Source organism: Pelophylax lessonae (genome assembly GCF_965119305.1).
Source record: "Pelophylax lessonae genome assembly, chromosome: 1".
Classification (NCBI taxonomy): domain Eukaryota; kingdom Metazoa; phylum Chordata; class Amphibia; order Anura; family Ranidae; genus Pelophylax; species Pelophylax lessonae.
Genome location: NC_138768.1, coordinates 667588860 through 667608119, shown reverse-complemented (window position 1 = coordinate 667608119; position 19260 = coordinate 667588860).

Below are 19260 nucleotides of genomic sequence, written 5' to 3'. Positions count from 1 at the left end.
AGAGCCAATGATCAGCTTTCTCGTAATGACAAGGAGCGGGAAGGGACACCCCCCCCCCCTCCATCCGCTGAAGACCCGAACAAAACCGCATTCGGCAATGTTCTGGTCTCCAATGTAAAAACCCGTCATTTCTGGGTAATGAAGCCTTAAAGGCGCCAGAAAAAAAAATGACCGCATTCAAAATAGCCAAACTTGGCGTTTTGAATGCTTTTAAGTGCAAAGGAGGGAATTGGGGTCTTTTAGATCCCAGATCCCTCTATAAAGAGCACCTGTCACTGCCTATTTCTGTCACAAAGGATGTTTACATTCCTTATGACAGCATTCCTTATGACCATAAATGGATAGTGTAAAAATAAGAAAAAAATATTTTAAAGTGCCCCGTCCCTCCGTGCTTGCGCGCAAAAGCGAACGCATACGCAAGTCAACCCCTCGTAGGTAAACCATGTTCAAAATCGCCGTGATCGTTAGAATAATTCTACCACAAGACCTCCTTTGTAACTCCAAACAGGTAACCGTTAAACTTTTAAACCGCTAAAAGTTCAAAGGAAGCCGGCCGGCTCTCGTATAGCCCGTCCTCTGGGCAGCGCAGTGATGTCAGCACGCCGTGCCCTACGCGCTCATCTGAGAAGACTTCTAATGGGGATGCGCACTGCGCTGCCCAGAGGACGGGCTATATGAGAGCCGGCCGGCTTCCTTTGAACTTTTAGCGTTTTTTCAGTGTAACCTTTTATCTTGTTTAAATAAGCTGGTTTTGCATTATTACACTATCGAGTTTATTGTTTCCTTATATGGTGCCACTTGAGTTGCTACCTGAGATCAGTGTCGGGATCAGTGTTAATCCCTTTTCTCTTGGCCATATGTATGTGGGCTCACTGAAGCAAGGAATTTCCTACATTAAATGATGCTGTGAGGAGACTATTTGTACAGGCTGTTTTATACCAGATTCTGGTAAGCAGATATGCATGTCATATTTGTTGGAGCACCGTGGTGACAGCAGGCATTGGCTTCCTATCTCTCATCCACTCCACTTACTCCTATCAATTTTGGATTCTTTGGGTCTCACATTATATGTTTATATCACCATATGGAGATTTTTTTATTCATACTGTATTCATGTGTTTTGTGATTCTTAGTGGTCACTTGATGGCATTTTTTTGATGCAATATATTGGCATTTCAGGTTTCATTCACATATTATTTTGTTATTCTTATCATCTCTTCTGAGATTGGTTTATTATTTATTTTTCTATCATTTAGATGTTGTTCACATTAGCGCAGCTTTCTTTCCTTATATCTTTGCTTGGTGTTATCTCACTATAAACCTTCTGTTACAGTATTCAATCCCTATTGGTTTTAATACTGTATAGGATATTTTCTGTCAGGCATGGGTATGTTTTTCATTGTAGAACAACTGTTCCAACAAAACCCTTGTAAAATCCAAGGTGTTATAAAGCTACACAGCTATACAGGTGCATCTAAAAAAAAGTATAATATCAAAAAGTTTATTTCAGTAATTAAATTCCAAAAGTGAATAGAAATAGATTCATTACACACAAACAGAAACATTGTGCCTAATTGCCACATGCCTCTCAACATTTAGCCCTTCCCACCCATTTTACACCTGCTGACACAGTCCACCTCACCACCACTGACCTATACCCCTTCTTGCATACTTCACCAATACTCACATACTGCCCTTATTGCCACATCAGCTCTCCCTGCCCTCTTACCACTTCCATGGATATTCAGCTTTCCACCCCCCCTACTCACATTTAACCCTCGCCATCCACTTCACCCCTGCTGACATATAGCCCTCCACACCAACTTAACACCTGTCAACGTAAACCTTCCCCACCCATTTCACACCTACTAACATACAGACTTTCCCAGACATTTCATACCCTCTCACAGCTGCGGAAGAACCACCATAGGGAGCAGCTAGAGAAAACAGTGATGACAGCAGCTAGGAAGAGCTGGTGGGAGTTGCACTGTGATAAGAGGAGGGAGCATTGCTATATTTCTCACTGCTCCCTTGGACTCTTAAGCAGGCCCCCTGAGCCAAGATAAAAGATATTAGCGTTGTAGAGTAGTGGAGAGGGGGCACAGCTGGAGCCTTGCGCTGCTACCATCTCCCAGTTTAATACACTAGTTGAAGCTCAACACTCCAGTAACATTCCTAGCAGAAGTACAGAAGGACATGAAGAGATCTGCAGGGAGATCTGACTACCGCCAGGGTATAATGATCTTACAGCCAATCCTGTATTGTCTTCTAACAGTCCATCAACCAGCACTTTGAACAGCATAGATTAATCCAATTCTATGCCTGCTTGCATGCATGCCTCATTGCCAAGCCATAGTTCAGGCAAATGAAAACATGCCAGATGGGCATCTTTTACATTGTCTTGAGAAAATATACATCCGGCCACCTATTCCCCCAATTCACACTGCATCCCTTCCTGGCCATCTCACCACATGCTCACAGTGTCATCCCCTCCCCCCCAGCTGTCTCACTATTCACGGTACATCCTCCTTGCATCCAGCATTAGTCCTCTGCACAGAGTACATCCCTCCCTGAATTTAACATTAATCCTATGGTGTTAGTACATGCCTCCCTACATCTGCTATTAACTCCCAATGATCATATCCGCCTCTTCTGCTCCCCAAGTGCAAACAGTGGCTCTGCTCAACAGTAGCCCACCACACTACTGTCAACTGTGACAATCACCTCCGATATACAAATGTCCCCGTTGGTTGTAGACAACGTAAAGGGCCCCTGTGCAGAAATGATGTTCATTCCTCTTTCTCTCAACTAAGCTATACTGATTGTTCTTTCCAGCAATAAGAGCCAATGAGAGATAAAAATAACTTGGCAACACATGCTTTATTGCTCATCTAAATGTTAGCTAAAATAATGGTCTTTGAGAAAATGCTCATTTCATATTCTATAAAATCCACACCATACTGTATATTTATGTTGTGAATTGAACATTTTTTAGAGACAATTATAATGAGCTAAAATAGTAAATACAGTTAACATATCTATCTTAACCACTTTAGCCCCGGAGGATGTGGATGCTCAATGACCAGGCCCTATTTTGCGATTCGGCACTACATGACTTTAACGGACAATTGCTCAGTCGTGCGATGCTGTACTCAAACGAAATTGACACCCTTTTTTCCGACAAACAGCTTTCTTTTGGTGGTATTTGATCACCTGTGCGATTTTTATGTTTTGCACTATAAACAAAAAAAGAGTGACAATTTTGAAAAAATAACATTTTTCACATTCTTTTATATGGAATTCTCAAAACAAAAAGTAAAAATCGAAATTTTTTAACATTTTAGGCCAATTTGTTTTCTGCTACATATTTTTGGTAAAAAAATCGCAATAAGCGTATTTTGATTGGTTTGCACAAAAGTTATTGCGTTTACTAACTACGGGAAAGATTTGTCATTTTTATTGTTTTTTTTTTACTAGTAATGGCGGGTTTTTTTTTTTGCGGGACTGCGACATTGCGGCGGACAGATCTGACCCCCTAACTGACATTTTTGACACTTTTCGGGGTACCAGTGACATTACTACAGTAATCAGTGCTAAAAATATGCACTGTTACTGTAAAAATGACACTGGCGGGGAAGGGGTTAACTGTACTGGTGATCAAGGGGTTAAATGTGTCCCTAGGGGTGTGATTCTGTCAGGGGCATGGCTTGTGAAGTAATTACAGAGACATGTGATCCTATATAGCAGGATCACATAGCCTCTGTGATCACTTCAGGGAGAATGACAGACGGCTGTGTTTACATCAGTCGTCTGTCCTTCTCTCTCTGCTGCGGGAGATCGCGAGTGGCCGGTGGCCATCGGAGCTGCCGGTCACATACGCTGGCTCCCCAGCTAACGAGCAGGAGCGGGAGCGCGCCGGCGACGGAGCACATTTGCCCGCTAGAGTCTCCTGAGCGAGCAACATAGTACTACGTCACTTTGCCCAGGAGCGCCTGCCTGCCGCAGTAAAACTGCGGTGGGTAGGGCTGAAGTGGTTAATGAGCCGAACAAGTTACTTCCACATGCAATACCATAAACCACAGGGGATCAGTATAAATTCCCTTGTTACAATGGAAGTCAGTACTGATTTCCCCACTACATTGGTGGTTGGGGTGAATGCTTTCATTATATTTGTATTTAGTAGCAGATGAGCTCTGTTACCTTGGTAGCCATTGAAGTGCCCATTGGTGTTCAGTGGGCTATGTCCCCCTTATCAATGGTTTCAGTGGGAATTGGACCTTATTCATATCTCCTGGATATGTTGATTCCTGTAAACTCTGCATTATAGTCTCTGAACCTAACCAATGTGCTTTCAGTTGCTGAAAGTTACCTGGCTGTCATCTGGTCACTGAGGTTCTGGGGTCCCTGTGCCACTGTTTCCTTCGGCCTTCTGTGCTCCTGCTGCCTGCAGACTGCTCTCCCTACGGACATTGGGTCAAATCTTATTCTGGAATAGCCACACTTTTTAATGATAGTGTGTTAGTCTTAAAATGTTTGGAATAACATATCTATCCAAGTATTTTTTTTCATTGATTTGCTATTGGTTTCATCATTTTATTTTTCATTTCATTTTATATATTTTTTTGCCAGTTAGATGCATTTATTAATGCAGGATGAAAATCAAAAGAGAAACATCTCAAATATTGTTACATTTTACAATACTAATTGATTACGTAGGGCATGGCTTAGGTCCGTGTACATTGATCCGGCGCTGGCTTTTTCACCCTGTTCGAGCTGCTCGGGTTCCTACCAATACATAGGTATTATTAAAGGGTAACTCCACTTTCGTGGGAAAAAATGGCAAATAAAAAAAAAAAACAATATTGGGTATACAATTGCGACACAAATAATATTGTGATTGAATGTCATTAAAAATTACCTTTCCTTTTCATTCTGCAGCTGTTGTAATTTTCTGAAAATTCAATACAATATGTCTACCTGGAGCTGTTCTGTACACAGAATGAGTACTGACCACACCCCAGAAACATAATTTCCTGCTTGTGTAATTGGCTCACCAATTTTCCCAGAAATCTGCATAACATGCAAGTCAGATTTCTGGCATTCCCTGCAACAAAAATGTAATTTCTCTTTCGTCCACCGATGGACGTAGTTGCTGCTTTAAATCATAGATGGATGGGTAATTAGCCCCTCCCACTAGGAGTGACCAGGTAGAGCCAAAGGCTTTGACACGCCCAGGGCGGCGGGGTCCCTGGGTTATTACCCCTTGCCTCACCGTTGCATCTTCAGTTTTTAGCTACCTGGTCTTAGGAGTGGCCACACAGCTCCCTGCTGGGACCTTATGTCCTAGCTCTGTTTTAAATGTCTTAAAGGGAACCTTTTTTATTTTTTGTTGCTGCTGACTCCAGTTCCCGTGGAATGCCGGCTGGGTTTCGGACTGGCTATATGAGAGCCTTACGGTCTCCCAGTTTGTGCCAGCGAGCGCTTGCAGACCGTAGCTCCGCGCTGGGTCTCCATAGTGACTATAGTCCCATGGACGGGGACTGGCCTGCAGGTGAAACACTCTGCCGGGATGCACACACATTTGGCCAACAGTACTCTTACTGCGTTGCACAGGCAGTCTGTCAGGATGGACGCCCACCCTCAGCAGCGTTGTTGGGTAAGTACAGTCCCCCCATCTGGTTAGCAGACGTGGGCTCCTCCATAGGTGAGTAGGACCCTCGGGTACCCATACCTCCTACCACCCTCCTCCACTATGAGGGGTCACCTGGGACCTTCCCCTCCTACCCTGACTCTCCCTACCCTGGGCTCCGGAACCCCAGGACACTTTTAGTGGGGGGTCCCCAATGTAAGTTGCCTCTGGTGCTATACCAGGTAGTGGACAGTGGGGGGGAGGCCTCAGAGGGGGGTACATGGTTGCGCCTCATACCGCTACCTTAGGGGGGGTTTATCCGCCGGGATGACCTCTCCCAGGCCACCCATGCCTTTTACTAGGGTAGGCTTCACGTGCTCATTGGTAAGAAGCCGCCATTTTGCCATGGCCTGCAGCCTTAACAGGCCTCAGCAGCCTGCCTGGGTATCCCTATCACTGTAATGCCGGTGGCCAGTTTGCTGGAGCCGGAGACAAAACAGCACAGGAGCTTCTGGCTCTTGTGGGCGGGGGGTGTTTCCTTCTACTTTCACTTCTCCATGCTGCTAATGAACCTTGCTGTTTTCTCCATGTGGTAACTACTCTAAAGGAGTTTCACTACCCTGGCCTTCACCATTTCATCTTCAGAGGGGTCTCAGGCCTTTAGGGGGCTTAGGATTATCCCCTGGAGTAGCGCTGTGTGCATCGCAATCACCTCTTAAAGGTGCAGTGCATGTCAGTAGCGGCGGACTTGCTGGGACCTGTGGTGCCTTTGTAATCTCACTTAGCCTAATATTTGATTGGGCGCGGATTGCTCCCTCTTGGGTCATTGCTCCTGTTTTCTGGAGAAGCTTCTGTTTAACCCCTTGCAGTGCAGGTTCCAGTGTTTCCCCGTTTCCCGGTCTGCTCCTTACATTCTTACTGTGCAATCCTACTGTTTGGTCATTTGTCTAACATGGATTCCCCGAGTTTGTCTGCAGCCCCCGATGTATCGTTAGGGCCCGCTTCTAATTCTCATGATGTTACTTTGTATGTGATGCAAGAAATGTCCAGAAAAATGGACAAAGTTATTGCGGCAGCATTTACTAAGAAACACCCTCGGCCCTCGCCTGTCTTATCTCAGACCTCAGATTCTGAGGCCGATATGGTCACTGGCGGCGCAGACCCCCTTTTGGAGAATGCGTCCCCACATTCAGAATTTTCTGGCGCGGAAGAGGATGTTTCCACTCCCGCCTTGGCACAGGAAAAGGCGCTGGTAGATGCTTTGATATCCTCAGTGAGGGACACCCTGAAAATCACGGATGCGATTTCTAAATCACAAGGAGCCTCAGTATCCTTTGGATCCCTCAGGGCAAAGAAATCGGCCAGGGTTTTCCCTTGTCCCGAAGTCTTGTCCGCCTTAGTGGAGGAACAATGGCGGTGACCTAATCGCACGCTTGCAGTTCCCAAATGTTTGGCTAGACGCTACCTGTTTGAGAAAGAGATCTTACACAAATGGACGGTCCCCCCTCAGGTGGACCCCCAGATATGTGGTATACACAAGGCCACGGTTTTACCAGTGGCAGAATCCTCAACTCTCCCTAATACGGTTGACAGACGTATTGAGGTCTTATCCCGACACCTGTATACGGTAGTGGGATCTATTCTCAGGCCTGCCCTGACTGCCATTCTAGTCTCTCAGACTATGTTTGAATGGGTAAAAACTCTGAGAGAGGCAATGACGGTAACCCTGTAACCGCCATCTGCCCTGGAACTCGCTGAACAATTATTGCAGACTCTGCAATTTGTATGCGATGCTAACCTGGATGTTTTTCCGCTTGCGGCCAGGGCGTCAGTGGTAAGTGTGCTAATCAGACGTGTGCTCTGGCTAAAGTCCTGGTTGGCCGACCAGGCTTCTAAGAAGCTTTTGGCAGATCTTCCCCTTCAGGGTGATCGCCTTTTTTGTTCCTCCTTGGATGACTTGTTCAAGATGGTCACTGAGGGAAATAGCACACTCCTTCCTCACTCAACTAAGGGTAAGTCTCCCTCACGTAAGTGAGGTCCTTCCTTTACAGCCCAGAAGCGTCTTTTTTGTGCGACCGTGTCGCAGAAAACCAAACAGACTTCGGGTGGAAAAGGATCCGGTAGATGGTGGGTTGGTAAGCCGAAATCCTCTGCCCCCAGCACCTCCAAGCAGACCCCTTCTGCCTGAAGGGGTGCTCCCACCCACTTCAGGGGTGGGCGGACGTCTCCGTTTCTTCCCGGACCCTTGGACCTCACTGTTGCACGACAGGTGGGTCCACAAGGTAATTCAGTCCGGGTACAAGATAGTTTCCTTCCCGTCCGCAGACAGATTTTTTTCCCTCCAATCTTCAGCTGTCCCCAGACCGCCTTGCGGGTCTGCAGGAAGCGATTCAGGAAATGCTGTCACAAGGCCTGATTGTACCAGTTCCTCATCTGGAACGCTTTCGAACCTTTCGAGCTCTATTCGAACCTGTTTACCGTTCCACGGAAGGAGGGCAAATTGTGTCCAATCTTGGACCTCAAAACTTTGAACCGCTTTGTGCGCATCCAGAAATTTTGCATGGAGTCCCTGCGGTCAGTGGTAGCGTTCTTGCATCAGGGGAACCTGCTGGCCTCAATCCATATCAAGGATGCCTATCTCAATGTCCCTGTTTGCCAGGATCATCAATGATTCCTCTGCTTCGCGGTGGGAAAAGACCATTTTCAATTTGTGGCGTTACCGTTTGGTCTCGCCTCTGCTCCCAGGGTCTTCACCAAGGTGTTAGCCCCTATCCTGGCTCTACTACGACAGAGAGGCATAGCGATTCTGGGGTACCTGGACGATCATCTTCTCTGAGCCGTCTGTGACATTGGAAAGGGATTTAGAGGTGACCATTCACACTATGAAAAAGTTCGGTTGGAATCTGAACCTTCTGAAATCTGCCCTGGTTCTAACAACCAGACTGGAGTATCTAGGGACGATCCTAGATTCTGCTTTGGCAAAGGTATTTCTACCTCCTTTGAAGTTACAGAAGTTAAGGGAAGGGATTCTGTCGCGGCTGGCTTTCGACCTGGTCATCTATGCAGGTGCTGGCCCTGATGGTGTCCTCCTTCGAGGCTGTAACGTATGCTCAGGCCCACACGAGACTTTTGCAACAGGAGATCCTTGTCAAATGGGACAAGGATCCTCTATCCCTGGACAGTCTGATTAATTTGAGTCAGAGATCCAAGGACTCCCTGAATTGGTGGCTCAGCTCCCTGAATCTTCTCCACGGAAAATCTTTCCTTCCAGTATTCTGGACGGTGGTGATGACAGATGCCTGACCGGTTGGGGGGGGGGGGGAGTGCTGGGCACCCTGAATGTTCAAGGGACCTGGACATTGGAAGAGTCCAAGCTCCCGATCAACGTTTTGGAACTGAGAGCAATCAAGTTGAGCCTGTTCCACTGGACGGACAATCTCAAGGGGTGTTCTGTCCGAGTTCAGTCCGACAATGTCACGGCCGGGACCTATGTCAATCATCAAGGGGGCACCAGGAGTGCCCTGGCGGTTCTGGAAGTAGCCGAGATCCTGCGCTGAGCAGAGGACTACGTCCCAGCCCTATCCGCCGTATACATTCCCGGCGTAGATAAATAGCAGGCGGACTACCTGAGTTGCCAAACCCTGGATCAGGGAGAGTGTTCGCTGCATCCACTAGTGTTCCACCAACTGTGTCTCCGGTGGGGGACCCCGGATGTGGACCTGTTTGCCTCCAGACAAACCAGAAAAGTTTCAAAGTTTGTGGCTCGATCCAGATCCTCTAGCCGATGCAGTAGATGCCCTGGTGGCTCCCTGGAGCCAGTACGGGCTAATTTATGCATTCCCTCCGCTGAAACTTTTAGCTCGCCTGCTACGCAGGGTGGAGTTGGAGGGTATTCTGGTAATTCTGGTGGCTCCAGATTGGCCCCGGAGATCCTGGTACGTGGACATGATTCAGCTGAAGGTCGCAGGTCCGTAGACACTTCCTCTGTGGGAAGATCGTCTGTCTCAGGGTCCAATCTTCCATCCTGCTTTACAGTCGCTGGCTTTAACAGTTTGGCTGTTGAGAGCAAGGTGTTAAAGGACAGGGATCTGTCTGATTCTGTGATCCCTACCTTACTCAAGGCTAGGAAGTCCACTTCTCAGAAGATTTATCATTGTACGTGGAAAGCGTACATTGCTTGGTGCGAATCGCTGAAGCTGCATCATAGATTCTTTGCCATCAGCAGGATCCTGACCTTTCTACAGAAAGGGGTTGACCAACGTTTGGCATTGGGCACTCCTAAGTATCAGATCTTGACCTTGGCTGTGTACTTGCTACGCACTCTTTGATTCGTATGTTTCTTCAGGGGTTTCCCCATTTGGCTCCCCCCAGGAGGTCTCTGTTACCTCCTTGGGACCTTAATCTGGTTCTATCAGTTCTTCAGAAATCTCCTTTCGAGAACAAAAGACACATTTCCTTGCTCACCTTGTCGCAGAAAGTTGCCTTTTTGGTGGCTATCACCTCTGCGCACAGGGTTTCTGAACTAGCAGCGCTATCTTGCCACTCTTCTTATCTGGTAAGACACAGGGATAAGGTAGTGTTACAGTCTAATCCGGATTTCTTCCCAAGGTGGTTTCAAACTTCCATCTGAACGAAGACATAGTGCTTCCTTCACTCTGTCCGAAACTGTTACATCCTAAGGAAATTGCCTTGCATTGCTTGGATGTGGTTCGAGTGATACGGGTGTATCTGGAGACTGCTGAGTCTTTTCGTAAGTTGGACTCACTGTTTGTGAATACCGATGGACCCCGTAAGGGTCAGGCTGCGTCTGCGGCGACCATCTCTCGATGGATCAGACAGGCGGTGGTGAAGGCGTATTCTCTTAAGGGCAAGGTTCCCCCTTTCCCTGTCACAGCTCACTCTATGCGGGCATTGAATGCCTCTTGGGCTCTCCGCCATCAGGCGTCAGTGATGCAGGTTTGCAAGGCGGCCACTTGGTCGTCTGTACATACGTTCACCAAGTTTTACAGAGGGTATGTGTTTGCATCCTCAGATGCGTCCTTTGGCTGCAAGGTTTTGCAGGCTGCCATTTAAGGAGCAGTCTACTTTTCCTTCACCTTTATGGTTTTGTTCCGATTGGGCCCCAGTTGTTGCTTGTTGGGCTTCATGCTATATAGTTGGCTATGTTAGCCGTGGGAATTGCATTCTTTTAAGTTTGTCCTTTCCCCACCCCTCAGTGGTTACTGCTTTTGGACGTCCCATCCATCTATGATTTAAAGCAACAGCTACGTCTGTTGGTGGACGAAAGAGAAAATGGGATTTTTTTACTTACCGTAAAATCCATTTCTCTGAGTCTACCGACGGACGTAGCTCCCACCCCTCTTTTCTCTGAAGAGTTGGGTTTTGGTTATTATTCTCTGCTTGCAACTAAACTGAAGATGCAATGGTGAGGCCAGGAGTAATAACCAAGGGACCCTGCCCCCCCCTGGTCGTGTCAAAGCCTTTGGCTCTACCTGGTCACTCCTAGTGGGAGGGGCTTATTACCCATCCGTCTATGATTTAAAGCAGCAGCTACGTCCATCGGTGGACTCAGAGAAATGGATTTTACAGTAAGTAAAAAATCTAATTTTTTGGGGAGATACTCCCAATAGGAACATGTCTAAAGGGATGCAGGCCCAGCAGCTTTCTTCATTAGAGCCCTGACAGATAATTATGAAACCACTCTCCCTTTTGACCCACTCAGCACAGAGAAACAATGATTTCTTCAGAATACCAAAAGGTAGGAAGCTGCAACAAAGTTTAACCACTTCTGGACCAAGCCTATTTCTGGCACATGTTGTTTACAAGTTAAAATCTGTATTTTTTGCTAGAAAATTACATAGAACCCCCAAACATTTTATATATATATATATATATATATATATATATATATATATATATATATATATATATAAAGCAAAGACTCTGGAGAATAAAATGGCGGTCGTTGCAATATTTTTTGTTACGCAGTATTTGCGCAGTGGTCTTTCAAACGCCATTTTGTTTTTTGAAAAAATACATTTCACTGCATTTAAAAAAAACTAAACAGCAAACTTAGCCCATTTCTTTTGTATATTGTGATAGATGATGTCACGCCGAGTGAATAGATACATAACATGTTACGGTTTAAAATTGTGCACACTCAGGGAATGGCGACAAACTACGGTCAATAAAAATCTCCATAGGCGACATTTTAAAATGTTTTAACGGTTGCCAGTTTAGAGTTAGAGAGTAGCTCTTTTTCTTTAAATTATTGCTCTCACTCTGGCGATCGCAGCGATACCTCACATGTGTGGTTGGAACAGCACTTTCATTTGCGGGCGCGATTTCCGTATACATTTTCTTTCCTGCACGAGCTCACGGCGACAGGGGCGCTTTAACCACTTGCCGACCGCCGCAAGTACATATACTGCGGCGGTCAGCCCCGTGCAGGCAAAGTGACGTATGGGTACGTCACTCACCTGCGAGCCAATAGGGGGCGAGCGAGCGCGTGTCGCCGGAGGTGCGCTCCCGACCCCGCTCGTTCACTGTGATCCCCGCGTGTGTGATCGGCGGACGCGATTGTCCGGTACAGAGGGAGAAAGGCAGGCGGCTAATGTAAACGAAGCCGTCTGTCATTCTCCCCTGTGTAAGTGCAGAGATCATACGGTCCTGCTATTTAGGATCGTATATCTCTGTAGTTACACAAACAGCCACATCCCATAACAGTTAGAAGCAAGCCCCTAGGGACACATTTAACCCCTCCTTCTCCAATAAAATTAACCCCTTCCCTGCCAGTGTCATTTTTACAGTAACAGTGCATATGTATAGCACTGATTACTATAGTAATATCACTGGTACCCCCAAAGGTGTCAAAAATGTCAGTCAAGGGTCCGATCTGTCCGCTGCAATGTCGCAGTCCCGCAAAAAAAATCGCAGATCGCCGCTATTACTCGTTAAAAAAAGAACTGTATAAATGACAAAAATCTTTCCCTTAGTAAACGCAATAACTTTTGAGCAAACCAATCAAAATATGCTTTTCTCTGTCGCTCATTGACAGACGTAGTCCTCCTTGATTAATATCAACTCGGGTTATACTGCCCTCTACAGGAGTAGGACTAGACAGGAAAGAAAATGTTCTGGCCACACCCTAGGGGCAGTCCCAGAGGGTATATCCTCTCACTTCCTGCTACAGCAAATCAGTTTTTTTCTGTCTAGTTAGGAGTAAGGACCTAGATTCCTTGCTAGGATCTTCGGTCCTGGCAGGATTTTTTTTTTTAGAAATACTTTTTTTAGACAGCTTTTTTTCTCCAATGTTCCTGTGAGATCTTCAAGCAAGTACGCTGAAACTGGGCGACGGGCTGGATGTTGAGATCCAGTGGTCACCCCAGTTCAGCCTACGAGCGCCTGCAGGCCATAGCTCCGCGCTGGGTCGGCCGCGACATAGTCCCACTGGACGGGGACTGACCCTGCGAGTTAAACGTCTCGCCTGGACGCCAATGACCAACAGAGTCACGGCGTCCGTATTGGTCGACAGCCCCCCCACCCCGGTGGAGAGGGGTTCTGTCAGGAGTTGGCGCCCGCCTGGTTCCGGTATGGTGAGTAGAATGTTCCCCCTCTCCCCCTGTTGGGTTTGTTGGTGGACGTGGGCCCCTCTCTGGGATGGTCGGACACTCAGTTTCTGGGTCTCCCCTCTATCCTATAACAGGTCACAGATCCCCCAATTTGAGTGTGATTTTTGTGAATAGAAACCAGGAGGCTTGGTTTGGGAGCTGACTATCTAAAGTCACTATATGACTGTAAGGGTGACTGAAGTCAGTGGCAGACTACTAAAAGGCATTACTATTGAGGTATAGAGGTATCCTACCTGTCTAGTGTGTACACAGGCCGATGCCTATGCCTGAGTTACTGCAGCCACAGATCGTCATCCCTCCAGAAAGCCGGTCACTTCCACAGGCCGCACAGCCTCCCGCAGGCCGAGGACACCTCCCGCAGGCCGAGGCACTTCCGCAGGCCACACAGGCCGAATGCACACATCCCGCAGGCCGCTGCTAACTTGCAAGCCTCCGCTATCCTACACAGGCCGCCGCCATTTTCCTGCTGATCGCACGTGGCCGCCATATTGGCGTAGCCTCGTGTCTCCAGCATGGGGGCGGCCATGTTTGAGGTGACCAAACACCTCGTGGAGTAATTGGGAGGCGCCGGAAGGCGTGTAAAGGGGCGGAGCCGCCTCCTTGGCCCAGGGAAAGCAAGCCAAAGACTTCCTGTCTGTAACAGACAGTGCTGGAAGCAGGTTGATAAGAAACTTCTGTGCATCAGGTGAGCCTTGGGGTCTCTCTCTCTCTCTCTTTCTGAGAGGTCCAAGCAGGTAGACTGAGGGGCGCTACTGCACTGGGGGACTAATTTAAAACAAAGAAAAAAAAAAAAAGATGTTTTTTTCTTGCAATTAATTTTTTTGTGTTAGCTGGCAAGTGTCTTGTTACATGAACCCTGCCACACATGAATCCCCACCTGATCCCCTCAGGGTGGCCGCAGGACCCTCCAGTACTTGTGATGATGCATTATCAGCAGTTTTGGAGTCTTTGGTATCCCGGGTGGAGGTAGCCTGTCCGGGACGGGGGTCAAGAAGAGCGACCCCCGCCTACCCCTATGTCATCTGATACCTCAGATACGGATTCTGAGCTGGTCATTGCAGTCCCTTTTCTGGGGTTGTTGTCTCAGGTACGGTCTCCTCAGACAGTAAGGAGGACGTTTCTGCCTCCGCCATAGCACAAGAAGCGTTGGTGGAAGCACTAGTTGTGTCTGTCCGGGAAACCTTAAATCTTGAGGTTACACCGGCAGAGGTAGCTGAGACTCATTCCTTTTTTGGTACTAGCAAGCCTACCAAAATGGTGAAGGGTTTCCCTTGCCCAAATAGGGTCGTCCGTAAATGAGCCCTGCTATTTCCAAACGCATGGTTAGGCGCTATCATTTTGAGGAATCCCTCATTACAAAGATGGACGGTACCACCAATAGTGGACTCACCGATTTCCAGACTAAATAAAGCCACTGTTATCCCGTTGGATTGACAGAATGGGCCCCACCCATCTCTAGGGTGGGGGGGACGTCTTCACCGGTTTCCAGATCCCAGGGCTTTCCAGAATCCCGGATAAAGGGGTTCGCAAAGGTCATATGGTCGGGATAGTTTCGATCACTTCCACCGGTGCGATTCTTCCCTTCCAATAGTCGACATCCCCGGGTCGCTTAAAAGCTTTGCGGGGGACAGCTTGATACAACAAGCAGTGGTAGTTCCCATTCCTTGGAGGAGTTCTAGTCGAACTTGTTCACAATGCCCAGGAAAAAGGGCTAGGTGCGTCCAATTCTGGTCTTGGAAGAGATGGAGTCCATCCATACAGTGGTGGCCTCCCTGCATCAGGGGGATTTCCTGGCGTCCATAGACATTTAGGATGCCTATCCTTATATCCCCATCTTCGCAGGACATCAGCGTTTTCGTTGCTTTTCCCAAAGATCATCCCTGGTTCCCACCAGGAGACTGAACTATCTGGGCCTAATTTTGGATACATCCTTGGCAAGAGTGTTTCTCCATGCGGAGAAACTCCAGAAGATTCAGTCAATGATTCGGATGTTGCTGTCCGTCAACTGGCTGGGATTGATGGTCGCCTCCTTAGAGGCAGTACCGTTTGCCCAGTCTCATACCCGAATTCTCCAAAGAGGAGATTCTTCTCATATGGAATCGGAATCCCGATTCCCTGGACAATCGGATCCGATTGAGTGAACGGACCAGGGAGGCTCTGGTCTGGTGGCTTCGGTCTCCGATGCTCAGCCAGGGGAAGTCATTTCTTCTGATAAATTCCAGGTTACCGATAAATGTGTTGGAACTGAGAGCGATCAGACTTTGTCTGATTTACTGGACCGAGCAGCTCCAGGGCAGCCCGGTTCAGATCCAATCGGACTATGCCACGGTCATGACTTAGGTCGATCACCAAGGGGCACCAAGAGTGCCCTGGCGGCCATAGAACTGGCCAACATTCTTATTGAGGAAACAGTTGTTCCAGTTCTCTCCGCGATATTTATCACAGGGGTGGACAGGCAGATTATTTCAGCCGTCAGATTCTGGATCAAGAGGAATAGTCTCTTCATCCAGAGGTATTTGACCAGCTGTCCCTTCATTGGGGCACCCCGGATATGGATCTGTTGGTAGGTTGGCTCAACAGGGCTCGCACCCGCGATCCTCTAGCGGACGCAGCAGACGCGCTGAACGGCCTGTAAAGGCAGTATCAGCTACTATATGTCTTCCCCCCCTCTCAAATTGCTGCTGAGATTTTTCCACAGGATAGAGGTGGAGGGAACTCCAGTTATCCTGGAAATTCCGAGCTGGCCTCGTCAAGCCGGGTACGCCGACTTGGACAGGCTAGTCGCGGACACTCCTTGTAGACTTCCTCTCAGGGAGGATCTGCGGTCTCAAGGACCGATCTTTCATCCTGCTTTACAGTCGCTGGTTTTAATGGCCTGGCTATTGAGACCCAGGTACTGAAGGACAGAGGGTTGTCAGCTTCAGTTATTCCTACTCTAATTAAAGCAAGGAAAGCGACTTCCAGCAAAGTCTATTATCGCACATGGAAGACTTATATCGCGTGGTGTGAATCTTTGGAATTTCCCCCACGTACCTATTCGGTGACCCGAATCTTGGCTTTTCTGCAAAAGGGGGTTGAGCAGAAATTATCCTTGAGCACTATCAAGGGTCAGGTTTCAGCATTAGCAATCTTCTTTCAGAAGCCTTGGGCTACTCATTCCTTGGTGTCCAGGGGGTGCGGCACTTGGCTCCGCCAGTGCTCGCGCCCTTACCGCCCTGGGATCTTAATTTGGTGTTTGTCGGTTCTTCCGAAATCTCCCTTTGAAAATATCAGGGAGATTCCCTTGCTTACATTATCCCAGAAGGTGGCCTTCTTGGTGGCTATCACTTCTGCACGCAGGGTGTCAGAACTGGCTGCATTATCATGCCATTCCCCATATCTAGTGGTTCATAGGGATAAGGTAGTTCTTCATCCGAAGCCATCCTTTCTTCCTAAGGTGGTTTCAGATTTTCATCTGAATGAAGATATTGTGCTACCTTCCTTGTGTCCTAAGCCCAATCACCCTCAGGAATATGCGTTGCATTCCTTGGATGTGGTTCGGGCAATCAGGGTATACCTGAAGACTACGGAATCGTTCCGTAAGACGGATTCACTTTTTGTGATCACGGATGGCCCCAGAAAGGGGTTGCCTGCATCTGCCGCGACTATCTCCAAATGGATTAGACAGACGGTGGTACAGGCTTATTCTATTAAGGGTCGGAATCCTCCGTTCCCTGTTAAGGCGCACTCCACTCGAGCGCTCAGTACTTCCTGGGCCTACCGCCATCAGGCGTCAGTGGTCCAGGTGTGCAAGGCAGGCTACCTGGTCGTCAGTTCATACCTTTACAAAATTTTATAAAGTTGATGTGATGGCATCGGCGGATGCCTCATTTGGCCGCAAGGTTTTGCAGGCCGCAATTTGAGGAGACCGGTGGTCTACCTCAAGGGTTTTTTTCCGTTGGAATTTCAGTTGAGTCTCATCGTGTGATTGATGAGCCTTTAAAACTTCTAGTTGGCACCGGTTGGGCCTTCTAGATTGGATTTTGATTTCCATTTTCCCACCCCTCATTTGTGGCACTGCTTTGGGACGTCCCGAGTTGATATTAATCAAGGAGGACTACGTCTGTCAATGAGCGACAGAGAAAAATGGATTTTTGTAAAATCTTACCGTAAAATCCTTTTCTCTTAAGCTCATTGACAGACGTAGTACCCGCCCCTCTGTTTTTGAGTTGGGTTGGGTTAAATTCTCTAAACACTGCTTTGTGACATAACTGATTTGCTGTAGCAGGAAGTGAGAGGATATACCCTCTGGGACTGCCCCTAGGGTGTGGCCAGAACGTTTTCTTTCCTGTCTAGTCCTACTCCTGTAGAGGGCAGTATAACCCGAGTTGATATTAATCAAGGAGGACTATGTCTGTCAATGAGCTTAAGAGAAAAGGATTTTACGGTAAGATTTTACAAAAATCCATTTATTACAATTTTTTTTACCAAACATATGTAGCAGAAAACAAATTGGCCTAAAATTTTAAAACATTTTGATTTTTACATTTTGTTTTTGGGAATTTCGTATAAAAAAATGTGAAAAATATTGTTATTTTTGCAAAATTGTCGCTCTTTTTTTGTTTATAGCGCATGATCAAAATATCGCACAGGTAATCAAATACCACCAAAAGAAAGCTATGTTTGTGGGAAAAAAAGGACGTCCAATTCGTTTAGGTACAGCATCGCACGACCGCGCAATTGTTCGTTAAAGTCACGCAGTGCCGAATCGCAAAATAGGGCCTGGTCAGGAAGGGGGTAAAATCGTCCGGGGCTTAAGTGGTTAAAAAAAAATTCCCTATTTATTTTAAGTTTTTAATTTTAGCACAGGTTTTTAAAAAAATTAAAAATAAAAATAAAAATTAAAATCACTTTTATTGCTGTCGCAAGCAATATAAACTAGGGATCGACCGATTATCAGTTTGGCCGATATTCACTTTTTTGAAAGTATCGGTATCAGCCACAAACCTGGCCTATGTGACCGATATTTTCTTAGGGTAGGGCTGCCTCCAGAGGGGAAGGGGGGAATGGGTATTAGAGCACGCTGCCTGATTACACAAAGAGCAGGGTTCTTCTGCTTACTCGGCGCGGGCACTCTCATACGAAGTCCTGCCTCCTGGACCGGCTCCTATCTATGATAGACCGCACACTAGTGACATCGATCATAGGTGCCGGTCCAGGAGGCGGGACTTCGTTTGAGAGCGCCCGCGCAGGATAAGCAGAAGATCCCTGCTCTGGGTAATCAGGCGGCGCTCTAATCCCCATGCACTGGATGGGGCACTGTTCACTCTGCATTGTTGGGGGCACTGGTCACTCTGCATTGATGGGGGCACTGGTCACTCTGCATTGATGGGGGCACTGGTCACTCTGCATTGTTGGGGACACAGTCACTCTGCATTGGATGGAGGCACTGGTCACTCTGCATTGGATGGGGGCACTGGTCACTCTGCATTGATGGGGGCACTGGTCACTCTGCATTGATGGGGCACTGGTCACTCTGCATTGTTGGGGGCACTGGTCACTTTGCATTGGATGGGGGCACTGGTTACTCTGCATTGGATGGGGGCACTGGTCACTCTGCATTGTTGAGGGCACAAAGCTGAATTTATTGGATAAATGATGTATAAGATCTCCAATCACTGCAGCCATTCAGTGCCAAGGAGAAATAGTGTCCTCAGGACTTGACAGTGGTGCTGCTCCACTGCTCCTTTCCCAGCTGTGCTCCCCCCCCCCCCCAACCCTGCTTTCTGGAGCCATTCCACAGCGTGAAAGACAAAAACCAGGGCTGTGCCTAACAGGCTACCCCCCAGCAAGGGTAACCAATATTTAATAGCCCAAGAGGATCCCTCAGCTGCCAGTGTTCTATCCTCCTCGAGGCAGTACTCCCGGGGCCAGGGCCTGCTCTGTTTTCCTGTATCAAATGCTGCTGCCCCAAACTCTCAGGCAATCAACTGCCCTGTGCTCCCCACAGCAAGGAAAACA